This window comes from Haliotis rubra, unplaced genomic scaffold (assembly GCF_003918875.1).
Source record: "Haliotis rubra isolate DU_JTF1 unplaced genomic scaffold, ASM391887v1 Scf324, whole genome shotgun sequence".
Lineage (NCBI taxonomy): Eukaryota > Metazoa > Mollusca > Gastropoda > Lepetellida > Haliotidae > Haliotis > Haliotis rubra.
In genome coordinates this window covers 55636-71691 of record NW_025766996.1, presented here as the reverse complement: position 1 = coordinate 71691, position 16056 = coordinate 55636, and positions in this window count along the sequence as shown.

Here is a 16056-nt window from a genome sequence, read left to right as displayed (position 1 = left end):
GTTAAAATATTGCTGAGTGCGGCATAAAGCTAAACTCACTCACTCACTCACTAGTTCGTAAGCCGGGGTATGTGTCTATTGAAGGAACTAAACTCACTCACTCCCTAACTCACTCATGCTTGTTGTACCCCATGAAGATCTGGGTTAGAATTGGTCTTCAATCCATCACAGCCTGACTACCTGATCTAGCATAGGTTGCAGAGGACCAGTTCTAAGGCCATCATCACAGGTCCTGCACAGAAGTACTCTTGCCATGTAATGGTAGACTGTTGACAAACCTGGCCATCAAGTGATGGTAGACCGGACAATCAAGTGATAGACCAGAAATTCAAAGTGTTTGAAACTGAAAACAATATTTTGTAATGTTGTTTTTTTTTCAACAGTCAGATACGCTTAATGGACAACTGAGTGTTACCATGGAAACACAAATACATGCCATTTCATTAGCTTTTTGCTTTTTAGAATCATGTCATAAAGTGCAAAATAAATGTGCATGGTTCCAAAATTGTCCATAGTCTGAAGCTTATAAACTGGATATTTTTAATGGAAAAATAACTGGATTGATCTCACTCACACTTTCAATAACGTAAACAGGGAACTAAATTACGGGTAATTTCAAAACAAACACATTGGCCTCACTCACACACTGTTGACAAGGTCAATAACATGTGACAGTTACCCAAATCATTCACCATTCTGGTAAGTCACCATTACCAGAAATGACCTGATATTGCATTAAAATATAGTACACCAATGCCTTATTTTGATAGATTGCAAACCAATCCAAAATATACACCTGAAGATATCAAACTAACACTTTCCACATCCTGTCCATATTTCCAAAGGAAATATCCTGTCTATTTTTCCATAAAAAATATCCAGTCAGTTCTTCCATAGAAATTATACAGTCCATATTTTCAAAGAAATATCCTGTCCATATATTTTCAAAGAAGATATCAAGTCCATATTTTCAGAAGAATATATCCAGTCCATACTATTTTCCAGAGTCCATATTTTCATAAAATATATCCAGTCCATATTTTCACCAGAAGATATTTTCAAATCCAATATCCAGTCCATATTTTCACAGATAGTCCATATTTTCACAGAAGATCCAGTCCATATTTTCAAAGAAATATCCTGTCCATATTTTCATAGAAGATATCAAGTCCATATTTCAAAGAAAAAGAAGAAAATATCCAGTCCATATATATTTCCATGGAAATATCCAGTTCATACTACCAGAGAAAATATCCTGTCCATATTTTCATAAGAATATTTTCAAAGAAATATCCAAATCCATATTTCCATATTGCCATAAAAAATATCCAGTCCATATTTTCATGGAAAATATTCTGTCCATATTTTCCACAAAGAAGATATCCAGTCCATATTTTCAAAGAAAATGTCCAGTCCATATTGTATCCATATTTTCATAGAAATAAATATCAAGTCCATATTTCCAAAGAAAATATCCAGTCCATATTTCCATGAAAAATATACAGTCCATACTTCCATATATCCAGTCCTTATTTATGGAAAATATCCAGTCCCAAGAAAATATACAGAAAATATCCTTAATTCCATATTTCCAAAGAAAATAGAAGATATCCAGTCCATATTTCCAAATTGAAAATATACAGTCCATATATTTCAAATGAAATATATCCAGTCCATATTTCCAAAGAAAATATCCAGTCAAAGAAAATATCCAGTCCATATTTCCATGGAAAATATCCAGTCCTTATTTCCATGAAAAATATACAGCCCATACTTCCAAAGAAAATATCCAGTCCATATTTCCAAAGAAAATATACAGTCCATATTTCCAAAGAAAATATCCAGTCCATTCCAAGGAAAATATCCAGTCCATATTTCCAAAGAAAATATCCAGTCCATAAATTCCGAAGAAAATATATCCAGTCCATATTTCCATGAAAAATATACAGTCCATACTTCCAAAGAAAATATCCAGTCCATATTTCCAAAGAAAATATCCAGTCCATATTTCCAAAGAAAATATCCAGTCCATATTTCCAAAGAAAATATACAGTCCATAAAGAAAATATCCAGTCCATATTTCCAAGGAAAATATCCAGTCCATATTTCCATATCCAGAAAAGTATACAAAGAAAGTCCATATTTCCAAAGAAAATATACAGTCCATATTTCCATGTCCATTTTTCCATGGAAAATATCCAGTCCTTATTTCCATGGAAAATATCCAGTCCATATTTCCAAAGAAAATATCCAGTCCATATTTCCGAAGAAAATATCCAGTCCATATTTCCATGGAAAAAATCCAGTCCTTATTTCCATGAAAAGTATACAGCCCATACTTCCAAAGAAAATATCCAGTCCATATTTCCAAAGAAAATATCCAGTCCATATTTCCAAAATATACAGTCAAAGAAAATATACTTCCAAAGAAAATATCCAGTCCATATTTCCATGAAAATATCCAGTCCATATTTCCAAAGAAAATATCCAGTCCATATTTCCATGAAAAGAAAATATCCAGTCCATATTTCCAAAGAAAATATCCAGTCCATATTTCCAAGAGAAAATATCCAGTCCATATTTCCAAAGAAAATATCCAGTCCATATTTCCAAAGAAAATATCCATTTCCAAAGAAAATATCCAGTCCATATTTCCAAAGAAAATATCCAGTCCATATTTCCAAAGAAAATATACAGTCCATATTTCCAAAGAAAATATACAGTCCATATTTCCAAAGAAAATATACAGTCCATATTTCCAAAGAAAATATCCAGTCCATATTTCCAAGGAAATTATACAGACCATATTTCCAAGGTAAATATCCAGTCCTTTTATCAAGTAAGGTTTACATAATACTGACTGTGTGAGGTCTGTGCTTTCGTTTTGAAATTACCAATAATGTTACTGACTCTGATTGAGTAAATGCTTAACAACGCACCAGCGGTGTTATCTCTGAGCTAACAGCTGATCCGTGTTTTCTTTCCATTTTCAATTAATGTCCAGAGCACCCGTGAAGATCCTGGTTAGAACTGATTTTCAGCTACCCCTGTTTCTGGTAACATGTGACTGTCAGGGTCAGGGTCCTCGACTTGGTTGGCGTCATCGTTCCCCAACTGGGTAGATCAGTGCTCATCATTTGCTTGATAACCGTGTCAGCATCTACACCAAAACTCACCATTTATTGCAATAAAGAAGTTGTCAATACCTAAAACTTGTTCTTTGTCATACCAGCATCTAAATGCCGGGGGGCGGTGGGGTAGCCCAGTGGTTAAAGCGTTCGCTCGTCACGCCGAAGACCCGGGTTCGAGTCCCCACATGGGTACAATGTGTGAAGCCCATTTCTGGTGTCCCCCGCCATGATATTGCTGGGATATTGCTTAAAGCGGCGTAAAACTTAACTCACTCACTCACTCACTCTAAATGCCGCTTACAGAAGTTCGTTTTGTTCGTAACACCGCCCTCAGCAATATTCCAAGTATATGGCAGAGGTCTGTAAATAATGGAGTTTGGACCAGACAATCCAGTAATCGGTACCATGATCATCGATCTACACAATTGGGATATGATGACATGTGTCAACCAAATCAGCAAGCTTGACCAATCCCGTTAGTAGCCTCTTAAGACAAGCATGGGTTGCTGAAGATCAATCCTTAAAGAAGTGGGGGCGTATGGGTAGCCTTGTGGTTAAAGCGTTCGCTCGTCACGCGGAAGACCCGGTTCGATTCCCTACATGGAGACAATGTGTGAAGCCCATTTCTGGTGTCCCCCGCCGTGATATTGCTGGAATATTGCTAAAAGCGGCATAAAACTTACTCTTACAACGTCAAATATCTGATATGTTTACTTCGGAAAAGGTTTAAGTAACTTTAAAGGTTTGGCTTACGAACTATATATTCCAGACGGTAGATGCACACAACCACCTGCTTGCATTATAATCAACTTCTTTAGATTAGTCTTTTAATGATAAGATGAAGATCCAACTTAGAGTTGGTCTTCAGGAGCCCATGCTTGTAGTAACGCCCATGCTTGTAGTAACGTTAGACCAGGGTAGAATTGGTCTTCAGCAGGGTAGAGCCCATGCTTGTAGTAACGTTAGACCAGGGTAGAATTGGTCTTCAGCAACCCATGCTTGTAGTAACGTTAGACCAGGGTAGAATTGGTCTTCAGCAACCCATGCTTGTAGTAACGTTAGACCAGGGTAGAATTGGTCTTCAGCAACCCATGCTTGTAGTAACGTTAGACCAGGGTAGAATTGGTCTTCAGCAACCCATGCTTGTAGTAACGTTAGACCAGGGTAGAATTGGTCTTCAGCAACCCATGCTTGTAGTAACGTTAAGACCAGGGTAGAATTGGTCTTCAGCAACCCATGCTTCAGCACCCATGCTTGTAGTAACGTAACGTTAAGACCAGGGTAGAATTGGTCTTCAGCAACCCATGCTTGTAGTAACGTTAAGACCATTGGTCTTCAGCAACCCATGCTTGTAGTAACGTTAGACGTTAGACCAGGGTAGAATCTTGGTCTTCAGCAACCCATGCTTGTAGTAACGTTAGACCAGACCAGGTAGAATTGGTCTTCAGCAACCCATGCTTGTAGTAACGTTAGACCAGGGTAGAATTGGTCTTCAGCAACCCATACTTGTAGTAACGTTAAGACCAGGGTAGAATTGGTCTTCAGCAACCCATACTTGTAGTAACGTTAAGACCAGGGTAGAATTGGTCTTCAGCAACCCATACTTGTAGTAACGTTAAGACCAGGGTAGAATTGGTCTTCAGCAACCCATACTTGTAGTAATCTTTTAGACCAGGGTAGAATTGGTCTTCAGCAAACCCATGCTTGTAGTAACGTTGACAGAGTAGATTGGTCTTCATCTGGACAGCTCATATCACTGGCAGCAACCCATATGGGGCAAAGGTGTACAGACGGCGAGATGAACGGTACGCTGACGCGGGCGTTGTTCAACGTCCACAGTTTGGTTGCGAAGCGTTATGGTATGGGGAATCATCACATCTCATGGTCGGACACAACTTGTCATTGTCAATGGCAATCAGGCTGGTCTGCGATACAGGAAGGAGTTCACTGGCCCTCATGTGCAGCCGTTCATTCAAGGACACACACGTAACTTTACGCTTAAGCAGCCCGTGAAGATCCGGATTAGAATTGGTCTTCAGTTACCCGCGCTTGTCGTAAAAGGCGACTAACGGGATCGGTTGGTCAGGCTCGACACATGTCATCGGTTCCCAATTGCGTAGATCGATGATCATGCTGTTGATCACCAGATTGTCTGGGCCAGACTCCATTATTTACAGACTGCTGCCATACAGCTGGAGTGCGGCGTAAACTAAACTCACTCACCCACTCACGCTTCAGATAATGCCCGTCCACATGTCGCTCGTGTTGTGATATATTTCCCGAATCAGCAGACCATTCTGGTACTCCCCTGGCCAGATGTTTCTCCGGACCTGTCCCTATCGAGTAAGCTTGGGATGAAATGGAGCGACGTTTACGTCAAACTCCGAATCAGCCATTCACGTTGGCTCCCCAAGCTTTCCTCAATCGCTTAGTGTCGTCTATGTGTCGTCGTTGTCAAGCCTGCATCAACGCATATGATAGACACACACGATACTGAATTTGTGAACTGACTTTTGACACCACATTTCTTCAAGGGCGTGTCACGATGTCTAAAGTCAAATCATAAAGATTTCGATACTATTCTGCCAACAGTTATTCAGGAAAACACCACAAATCATGATATTATATTTTTTGCATTAAAAAATGACACAACATCAAATAATGCACTATTATTTTATTCCACTAGAACAGCTGGAATGTTAAGTGCCGCGGAGTTACACAACAAAAAAACAAATTCACTAAACACAAACCATAACGATGAAAGCTGAAATAATCGAGTTAAGCACTTCATGGTATCACAGCTATCACTCGTCCAGTTATACATTCACCATTAGCACCTCTTAAAACAGAATGGTTTGCCTTACACCACGTCCTAATGCACTGGTTTCCCTTATAACCAATATACAGACAGCCGTTATTCCAGAGCAGATGCCTAACGTGAAAATGGTTTAAACCATGGATTAATTGTGGTTTATCTTTCGATCCCTCCCATTTCAGGACAAGTTTTCCGCTGGTGGAATATAGCACGTTTTCATAAGGATTCACAGCCAGACCCCACACTTGAAGTGAACGCTTCATCCTCTTCCCCTTCTGTCCATCATAACTCGACCAGTAGATCCAGCTTCTGTCAGCGAGGTATACGATGTTTCGTAATGTATCTAGGCATAGAGCCTGAACCTCAATTTCTAAAAGGATTTGCTTTAAATTCCTCCCATAAGGTGTCATGCTAAATACGCCTTTACGCCAGGTAGCGATGAACACCAGCTTGTCAGCATCGTCTACTGCAATTGATTTAGTGTTCATGTCTCGTGCCGCAGTAAACACTGCCGTGATACGTAATGAGAAGATCTGGATCTCCCAGGAGTTCATAGTAGCAATCAAAACCACTTGGAGAGATGGAACGTATGCCATGGCTCTAATAAAAGGTGCCTGTATATGATCATATGTTGTAAAGGATCTGTTCCCAAGGTGCAACACACGTAATGGAGTCATTGCCTTCGCCATGAAGTTTGCAATCATGAGCCTTGTCGTGTCACCTGTTCCCACTGAAAGATAACATTTAATAGAATCATATGTTGTAATGGATATGTTCCCAAGGTGGAACACACGTAATGGAGTCATTGCCTTCGCCATGAAGTTTGCAATCATGAGCCTTGTCGTGTCACCTGTTCCCACTGAAAGATAACATTTAATAGAATCATATGTTGTAATGGATATGTCCAAGGTGGAACACACTGTCATTGCTTCCCATTGCAAAGATAATATTCTATAGAATTATATGTTGTAATGGATATGTCTCCAAGGTGGAACACACGTAATGGAGTCATTGCTTTCACCATGAAGTTTGCAATCATGAGCCTTGTCGTGTCACCTGTTCCCACTGAAAGATAACATTTAATAGAATCATATGTTGTAATGGATATGTTCCCAAGGTGGAACACACGTAATGGAGTCATTGCTTTCACCATGAAGTTTGCAATCATGAGCCTTGTCGTGTCACCTGTTCCCACTGAAAGATAACATTTAATAGAATCATATGTTGTAATGGATATGTTCCCAAGGTGGAACACACGTATGTCTCCAAGGTGGAACACACGTAATGGAGTCATTGCCTTCGCCATGAAGTTTGCAATCATGAGCCTTGTCGTGTCACCTGTTCCCACTGAAAGATAACATTTAATAGAATCATATGTTGTAATGGATATGTCTCCAAGGTGGAACACACGTAATGGAGTCATTGCTTTCACCATGAAGTTTGCAATCATGAGCCCTGTCGTGTCACCTGTTCCCACTGAAAGATAACATTTAATAGAATCATATGTTGTAATGGATATGTTCCCAAGGTGGAACACACGTAATGGAGTCATTGCCTTCGCCATGAAGTTTGCAATCATGAGCCTTGTCGTGTCACCTGTTCCCACTGAAAGATAATATTCTATAGAATTATATGTTGTAATGGATATGTCTCCAAGGTGGAACACACGTAATGGAGTCATTGCTTTCACCATGAAGTTTGCAATCATGAGCCTTGTCGTGTCACCTGTTCCCACTGAAAGATAACATTTAATAGAATCATATGTTGTAATGGATATGTTCCCAAGGTGCAACACACGTAATGGAGTCATTGCTTTCACCATGAAGTTTGCAATCATGAGCCTTGTCGTGTCACCTCTCCCCACTGAAAGATAACAATTTATAGAATCATATGTTGTAATGGATATGTTCCCAAGGTGGAACACACGTAATGGAGTCATTGCCTTCGCCATGAAGTTTGCAATCATGAGCCTTGCCGTGTCACCTGTTCCCACTGAAAGATAATATTCTATAGAATTATATGTTGTAATGGATATGTTCCCAAGGTGGAACACACGTAATGGAGTCATTGCCTTCGCAATTACCTCATCAATGTTCCCGTTAAATGTTACCATGAGATGGTAAGCCCCTCTCCTTCCCTTTTAAGTCATCAAATGTGTAGTGCAATCACACATGTTGTTTGGCTGGCTGACCAAACTAAATACAACACAGGCTTAGTAGACAGTGCACAAACTGTTTGTCTATCAATTCACATACCTTTGGGTCTCTTTTTCTCTTTTCTCACTTTAAGAATCTAAATACAAATGTATACTCTTTAATGACCGCACAACAGATGCCTGTGGGAACTGATGAAATAAATGAAGAAATAAAAGAAGTAATGAAAGCACTTACTTTGACAACCTAAATATTATATCCAACCTGTATACAACACAGACTTCGTAGACAGTGCACAAACTATTTGTTCATCAATTCACACACCTTTGGGTCTCTTTTTCTGATTTCTCACTGCAATAATATAATTGAATATTGTATATATGAAGGAAATGTTGATGTTTATTTCGTTTATGAATCTAATATTAATTTGTTCAATTTAAACCCACGCACAGCATAAAGTAATGGGTACTGGCGAAATAGATTTCACACTCACGACTCGAAGTATGTTTATCGAGACAGGGGCATGATTAGCGACTCATTTCCAGAAAACTGTGTGATCGGTCTTACAGCATACACAACTTTCATAAGCCTTAAACTTTATTTTAGCATTAGAATGTGGAATTAAATGCGTCAGAGAAAAGAATGATGCAATTACCTACTTTGACTTTAACACTTGACTTGGCTTTGCATGTGTTTTTTTTGTAGGTGCTACCAGTAGGGCAAGGAAGGCTTTCCAGCATGAGGTTATTTCTAGTTATTTCTAGCTATATGCTTAGGCTGTGCACATGCTTATGCTACGGAGATTTGACTTGATTATTCAATTGTCTTGCCACTTAAATATTTTGAGTAAGAGACTATCTACATATTATATAAGGTTATGAATTTAAACACAAATGTATACTTCTTAACGATCGTGAAACAGGTGGCTGTGGGAAATTATGATGAAATTAATGTATCAATGGAAGAAGTAATGGACGCACCTACTTTGTCTGTGGATTACACTTGTCTTGGCTTTCCATGAGACAATCTACATATTATATCCAACCTGAATGCAACACAGACCTCGTAGACAGTGCACAAACTATGTGTCCTTCAATTCACATACCTTTGGGTATCCATTACAACATATGATTCTATAAAATGTTATCTTTCAGTGGGAACAGGTGACACGACAAGGCTCATGATTGCAAACTTCATGGCGAAGGCAATGACTCCATTACGTGTGTTCCACCTTGGGAACATATCCATTACAACATATAGGCGTTTTTCTCACTGAAGGAGTACAATTAAATATTTTATATCTGAATGAAACGTTGATGTTTATTTCGGTCTTTTTCTCTGTTCTCACTGTAAGAATATAATTAAATATTTTGTATGTAAATGAATGTTGATGTTTATTTCGTTAATGAATCTACAAATGAATGTGTAAAATTCAAACTCACACTTTTCATGTGTTTATAATAGGTGACAGGCAGGATAGGATTTCCAGCATGAGGTAATATCAGTTATTGCTGTTTATTCATAAACAGAAGCTAATGCTGCAGATATTTCGTTTGATTATGGAAATTGACTTGTTGCTTTTGATATAGAGTAAGAGACATTGTACATATTATATCCAAACTAAATAAAATGCAGGCTTAGTACACAGTGCACAAACTGTTTGTGCATCAATTCACATACCTTTGGGTGTCCTTTTCTCTGTTCTCTGTTTTCTTATGTTTGGATATTAATGAATGTTGATACTGATAAGGTTATGGATCTTAAACTTAAATTTGTACCGTTAAACTTCGGTTAACATACCTTTGGTTGTCCTTTCTTCTGATCCCACTGTAAGAATGCATGTAATTAATTAATTATTTGAGGGACATGTTAATGTATCATTTTCAGTTGAAGAGATTATGAATCTGAACATAAACGGAAAGGGATTGAAACATTGACGAATCACGAGTATCAAATAAGAGTATCAGATCAACTTATTATCTTATTATATAAGATTATGAATCTAAACACAAATGTATACTCCTTAACGTTAGTAAAGCAGATGGCTGTTGGAACTGATGAAAAATGAATAAATAAAAGAAGCCATGGAAGCACATACTTTGTTTATGGATTACACTTGTCTTAGCTTTGCATGAGTCAATCTACATATTATGTAACTTCCTTAAGTGACATTTAGAAGCTGGTACGATGAAGTGAAACACGTTTTATGGATACACAACTTCTTTGTTGCGGTAGTTTTGGTGTAGATCCTAACATGAGAGTATATGAGAGTATGATAACATGTTGAGTATCATTTGCTTGATAACGGTGTTAGGATCTACACCGAAACGTCGCAACTACTGCAAAGAAGTTGTCTATCCATAAAAAGTGTTCCACTACATATTATGTACAACACAGACTTCAGAGACTGTGCATCAATTTACATACCTTTGGGTTTCTTGTTCTCTTGTCTCACTGTAAGAATAACATTGACTATTTTATATATGACTGAAACGTTGATATTTATTTCAGGTTGATAGGGTTATGAATCGAAACACAAATGTGTATTTTTTAAAGACCGCACAGCGGATCCCTCTTGGAACTGATGCAATGAATAAATCAATAAACGATGTGATGGAAGAACCTACTTTGACTATCTATAACACTTATTATAGGTGATAGGCAAGGATAGGCTTTCCAGCATGAAGTAATATCATTATTGCTGTTTATTCTTAAGCACATGCTTATACTGCAGATATTTCGTTTTTGATTATGGAAATTGTCTTATCGGTTTTACATATAGAGAAAGAGACATTCTACATGTTATATCCAACCTGAATACAACACAGGCTTAGTAGACAGTGCACAAACTGTTTGTCCATCAGTTCACATACCTTTTGGTCTCTTTTTCTCTCTTCTCACTGTAAGAATATAATTGAATATTTATATATATGAAGAGAAACGTTGATGTTTATTTCGTTTTATGAAACTAAAATTGATGTGCACAACTTATACTCATTCACAGACTATAGAAGAGGACATTAGCGAAATAGATTTCAGACATTGACCAAACCTTTGTTTAGACAAACAGGTTTAGACCCAGGAATTGACCATCATAATACTAAGTAATGATAAGCAGTGATAAGAGACTCTTTTTTTTGAATATGTTCTTTTAAATTTGATAGAGTAAGAGACAATCTACATTGTTGGACCAAAGTAAATACAACACAGGCTTCGTAGAAAGTGCACAAACTATTTGTCCATTAATTTACATACCTTTGGGTTTCTTTTTCTCTTGTCTCACTGTAAGAATAACATTGACTATTTTATATATGAATGAAACGTTGATATTTATTTCAGGTTGATAGGGTTATGAATCGAAACACAAATGTGTATTTTTTAAAGACCGCACAGCGGATCCCTCTTGGAACTGATGCAATGAATAAATCAATAAACGATGTGATGGAAGAACCTACTTTGACTATCTATAACACTTGACTAGGCTTTGCATGTGTTTATTATAGGTGATAGGCAAGGATAGGCTTTCCAGCATGAGGTAATATCATTATTGCTGTTTATTCTTAAGCACATGCATATACTGCAGATATTTCGTTTGATTATGGAAATTGTCTTATCGGTTTTACATATAGAGAAAGAGACATTCTACATGTTATATCCAACCTGAATACAACACAGGCTTAGTAGACAGTTCACAAACTGTTTGTCCATCAGTTCACATACCTTTTGGTCTCTTTTTCTCTCTTCTCACTGTAAGAATATAATTGAATATTTTATATATGAATGAAACGTTGATGTTTATTTCGTTTATGAAACTAAAAAATTATGTGCACAACTTATACTCATTCACAGACTATAGTAGAGGACATTAGCGAAATAGATTTCAGACATTGACCAAACCTTTGTTTAGACAAACAGGTTTAGACCCAGGCATTGACCATCATAATACTAAGTAATGATAAGCAGTGATAAGAGACTTCTTTTTTTTTTTGGAATATGTTCTTTTAAATTTGATAGAGTAAGAGACAATCTACATTGTTGGACCAAAGTAAATACAACACAGGCTTCGTAGAAAGTGCACAAACTATTTGTCCATCAATTTACATACCTTTGGGTCTCTTTTTCTCTTGTCTCACTGTAAGAATAACATTGACTATTTTATATATGACTGAAACGTTGATATTTATTTCAGGTTGATAGGGTTATGAATCGAAACACAAATGTGTATTTTTTAAAGACCGCACAGCGGATCCCTCTTGGAACTGATGCAATGAATAAATCAATAAACGATGTGATGGAAGAACCTACTTTGACTGTCTATAACATTTGACTAGGCTTTCCATGTGTTTATTATAGGTGATAGGCAAGGATAGGCTGTCCAGCATGAAGTAATATCATTTTTGCCGTTTATTCTTAAGCACATGCTTATACTGCAGATATTTCGTTTGATTATGGAAATTGTCTTATCGGTTTTACATATAGAGAAAGAGACATTCTACATGTTATATCCAACCTGAATACAACACAAGCTTAGTAGACAGTGCACAAACTGTTTGTCCATCAATTCATATACCTTTGGGTCGCTTTTTCTCTGTTCTCACTGTAAGATCAAATTGATATTTATTTCGTTTGATAGGGTTATGAATCGCAACACAAATGTGTACTTTTTAAAGACCGCACATCCGATCCCCGTTGGAACTGATGACATATATAAATCAATGAAAGAAGTGCTTCAAGCACCTACTTTGACTATCTATAACACTTGACATTTCATGTGTTTATAATAGGTGATAGGCAGGATAGGATTTCCAGCATGAGTTAATATCAGTTATTGCTGTTTATTCATAAACAAAAGCTAATGCTGCAGATATTTCGTTTGATTATGGAAATTGACTTGTTGCTTTTGATATAGAGTGAGAGACATTGTACATATAATATTCAAACTTAATTTAAATAAGACACAGGCTTAGTACACAGTGCACAAACTGTTTGTGCATCAATTCACATACCTTTGGGTGTCCTTTTCTCTGTTCTCTGTTTTCTTATGTTTGGATATTAATGAATGTTGGTACTGATAAGGTTATGAATCTAAAATTTAAATTTGTACTGTTAAACTTCGTTTAACATACCTTTGGTTGTCCTTTCTTCTGATCCCACTGTAAGAATGTATGCAATTAATTAATTATTTGAGTGAAATGTTAATGTATCTTTTTCAGTTTAAGAGATTATGAATCTGAATATAAACGGAAAGGAACTGAAACATTGACGAATCACGAGTATCAGATCAACTGAAATATATTTATTGCATACGTGTTAGGCCTTTGGATCATGTACAAAGGTTTCACCTATACTAGTTTCACAAAAACTAATTTTAACAGTTTCTTTCCTGGAGAAAATCTACCTTTAACATGTATGGTCTCACCTTAGGCAAGTGAGTTTGTTCAAAATTGTCTCTGTTCACCCAGCAGGAAAATGGATACCCGGTGGAAAAAAGTCATATGACTATAACCTTCTAGCGCCTAACAGGCAGCTTGGGTTATCCGGGGTAATAATGGCCTTGATTGTTAGCGCTATGAGCATACCTAGTGTGGAGTTTGGCGCTATATAAATGGACATTATTATTATTATTATTATTATTATTATTATTATTATTATTATTATGGCCAGTTTTAATATGACAGCTTCATCTTTTGAAGAGAGAACAGAAATGAAAGCAGAATAAAATGAAAGCAGAATAAAATGGTCAGACAAGACTACAAAGAAGCTCATTTTCGGTAGCTAATGACATAATGGGCAAAACCTCTCCGATCATTCAGTGGTCATTTTATGTCCTTCATTTATCATGAGATCTACCATTCCAAGTCTAAATTGAGTAAACATGTAGACAAGTAGACAGGTAGACAGGTAGATAGGTAGACAGGTAAACAGGTAGACAGATAGACAGGTAAATAGTTAGACAGGTTAACAGATATACAGGGAGACAGGTAAACTGGTAAACATGTGGACATGTGGACAAGCTAACAGGGCCCCGTTCCTCAAAGCGATCGTAGCACTACGACAGTCGTAACTCCCATACCTTAACATAGACTTACGACTGTCGTAGCGCTACGATCGCTTTGAGGAACGGGGCCCAGGTCTGGAAATCCAACCCAAGCTGAATCGTCACTGACACAACAGTCAGTTGCGGGACAGTTATAGCTGAAGGTATCACTTGCTCAGTTGGTAAGTTACAGTATATTTAACGTGGCATCGGCGTTAGTTCAGCCATGTAGCGACGAGATAAAGTTTACAAATATGTACAAATCCATTATTTGCACTAAGTCACACTCAAAAGCATTTTACCATCACATTATTACCTATTTACAATTCAAACTGACTATAAAATTAGATTTTGTTTTTTAAATTGGTCATAACAATATTATTTACAAACTACAACAGGGGCTAAACACCCAAATTGGAAAACGAGCAATACGCAATGCACATATATACTAGGCACACGAAGAAACTGTGCATACAAAAATTTAAAATCTAAATTTATCAAACCTGTGTAGACACATAAGGATTTAAACTCAGAGATTAGTGACATGTATCCAACATGCATGCACGTGCCACGTTCCGTGACGTCAGTGGGTTCGTCCTTGAGACGAGCAATACATTGTTGCACGTGCATTCCGGGAAAGAGAAACAGAGCAAATGAATGCCACACAATACTGTCACTTTGGAAAGCTCAACCCCTGCCCTTGCGATCGTTCAAAAAATTAAACGGCTATTGAAACGCATAGCATGCCAAGGCTCACGTCTGCACAACGTCATGAGGCCATTGGGATGGTCCGTGGGGGAATGTCTCAACGACAAGTGGCTGCACATTTCCACTGCCACCGGAACACCATTTCTGCACTGGTGAGACGCTACCAGAACACAAATGACGTCATCGATCGGCCACGTTCTGGACGTCCACGTGTAACAACGCCAAGACAGGACAGATGGATAAGGGTGACCCATCTTCGCCACAGGTTTCAGACTGCAGTGATGACGGCCCGAACCATCCCAGGACTTCGCCGTATCCACCCCAACACAGTTCGACAACGTTTACGTCATCACGGGATCAGACCACGACGTCCCGCCATACGGCCTATCCTGACACAACGTCATCGACAAGCTCGCCGAATGTGGTGCCGAAATCATGTCCGCAGACCCTTGTTTTGGTCGAGAAATTTTGTTTTTACAGATGAGTCCAGGTTTAACATTTCCCATAGTGATGGACGTCAACGTGCCTATAGACGCGTGGGAGAACGTTATGCTCAGGCCTGTGTCTTGGGAGAGGAATCGCTTTGGTGGTGGTTCTGTGATGATTTGGGGTGGAATAACTCCTTTGGTGATTGTTCAGGGCAACTTAACTGGTGTGGGCTACAGGGATCAGATTCTTCTACCTGTGGCAATTCCTTTTCTGCAACGTCATGGCCCTGGGTTAACATTCCAAAAGGACAAAGCCCGCCCTCATACGGCAAGGGTTGCTATGGATTTCTTGCAACACCACAACGTTGACTTACTGCCTTGGCCTGCAAATTCACCGGATCTCTTCCCGATAGAGCATGTTGGGACGAGATGGATCGACGTCTACGCCGTCTTCCTCATCCGCCAGATAACGTCCTTGACCTTGCAACAGAACTTGAGAGAATCTGGCGTGACATCCCAGAAGCCTTCCGTGCACGTTTGATAGGCTCTATGCGTCGTCGATGCACTGCTGTTCTCAATGCCGATGGTGGACATACCCGTTATTGAGCTTGTGACATGGTCGTTTGACCCCTGTCCCGCTTGTGGACTCGTGACGTCATCGTGATTGACTTTTCAATTGAAATTCTCCCGACTTGTTATGGTCTCATGATCCGTCCATTAAAGTTTATATGTACCTTTGACATTGGTATCGTACTTATCAACTGGGATAATATTTTGACAATGC